This window comes from Stegodyphus dumicola, chromosome 12 (assembly GCF_044657685.1).
Source record: "Stegodyphus dumicola isolate Sdum_Otavi_A_Nest chromosome 12, ASM4465768v1".
Taxonomy (NCBI): domain Eukaryota; kingdom Metazoa; phylum Arthropoda; class Arachnida; order Araneae; family Eresidae; genus Stegodyphus; species Stegodyphus dumicola.
Genome location: NC_140779.1, coordinates 57881667 through 57883395, shown reverse-complemented (window position 1 = coordinate 57883395; position 1729 = coordinate 57881667). Strand labels below are relative to the sequence as shown.

General features: G+C 35.0%; 1 non-coding gene across 1 annotated transcript; it reads right to left on the bottom strand.

The window, feature by feature from the left end:
• Positions 1 to 473: 473 nt before the first annotated feature.
• TRNAN-AUU (transfer RNA asparagine (anticodon AUU)) lies at positions 474 to 547 on the bottom strand. The gene has a single exon. It is a non-coding gene; the product is annotated as a tRNA-Asn (tRNA).
• Positions 548 to 1729: the final 1182 nt, after the last annotated feature.

Here is a 1729-nt window from a genome sequence, read left to right as displayed (position 1 = left end):
ATCGGTATTTAACCGCGAAGTTCTCCTGTCTTAGTGAGAGAGATACCAGATATTCTGGCTATACGCGTCCGCCTTTTTAGGATACTCTCTCGTAAGCTATTATCACGCTCGGCCGTACTTTAGGCCCTTGATAGCTTCGCAATCAATTATTAAGGGACCAAGTCTGTTAGAATTTTTATAGCTTCGGCTATATCTCTTTAGTTAAGATTAGTTTAGTTTAATTCTTAGTTTCTTAAGTTCAAGCCCAAGTGTCGGCTTTATTGTACAACTCCAAGACGGAGTTCTGTTACACTTGCCTGGAATAATAAAGGGTTATTTTATCCTTCTGTCTTGTTGTTTCCTGTCACAGGAACTCAAGCGATTATTCGCTTATCAATTCTTAAATTCTTCACTTTCATCTGTAACTTAGAAGTACGCATTGGAGAATCCTACAAGGTAATTTTTGGGAGCAGGCAAGATGAAAAATGAGCAATCGCCTTCGCCGGGAATCGAACCACGGGCCTCTGGAATAATAAACCAGCGTGCAGAACCACTGCACCACGAAGGCACGCTAGGAAGGCGGGAGAAATACCTTATAAGCATAAGGAATTACATTTAAGCAAAATCCACAGAAAGGGTGTAAAGCTTTACCCTTTATTAGTGTAACCCTTTGTTGAATATTATTCACGGATGTACCCGACTCGTGCTTACAAAAGCCAGTACTTTTGGCTTAAGTTAGAAGGTAACAAGTAACTTAAAACTGAATAGAATTTAGTTAGCCTAACGGCTTTTAACAGGTTACTTAACTCGCAGCCCGGCTGTGAAAAGTTGGCGTAAACAAGCTTAATTACTCGAACACCTCATGCCACAGGAATATGGTGTAAACAAGCTTAATGGCAAGAAAATTTCAAAGCCACAGGAATATAATCTCTAGTAAATCAGAGATAATTACGTGTTCTTCAGGCAGGCAGGAAACGCTCTAAAACCACCTTCCAAATCACTTTCTTAAATACTCTACCTCATTAAGAATACATGCGCGCTAACTTATTTCCATGGGTTGAAAGTGAGAGTTGTAGGAAATATTGCTTCAAAATAAAATTAACTGTTAATGAACTTGAATAAATCCCCACAAGCTAGAAGTTACATTTGTTTATAACGAAACACTAGAAAAATTAGTACCATAAACCACTAGAAACTTCTACTGGAAAATAGTCTAAAGATGTGCAAAACGTAGTATAATACACATTTGATAACAGTGGTGATAGCAAATGATGTTACAATATTTAGGAAATATTTTATCCATAGCAGTACTTAATTTAATTGTTTGTAATCTGAATCGTACTTAATCTTAGCAAATAATTTAAGCGTATTTAATCTAAAATTTAAAAACTTTGCTATGTTTTCCGTTAAAAAGAAATTGCTAGTTCACAATGATAAATTAAGTGTACAGCGATTAATCTTCTGTTCCCGTTTGACTGCTATCGAAATACAGGAAAAAAAAAAAAAAAAGGTAAGTTTTTATGTTATTGTGAATTTTTTTTGGGGGGGACGGGGGGCTTTTGTTTTGTTGCTAATTTGTTTTGAATGCTAATTTAATTTATATAACCAAATGTTTCTGTGTATTAAACTACTTGAATATACAGGTAAATTGAATTTTTGACTTCCCAGGGATGTAAAATAGCATTTGAGTATTAAATATGTGTTGCGAGTTTTCCAAAAATTTATTTCTGAATTTTCACATTTAATTTCT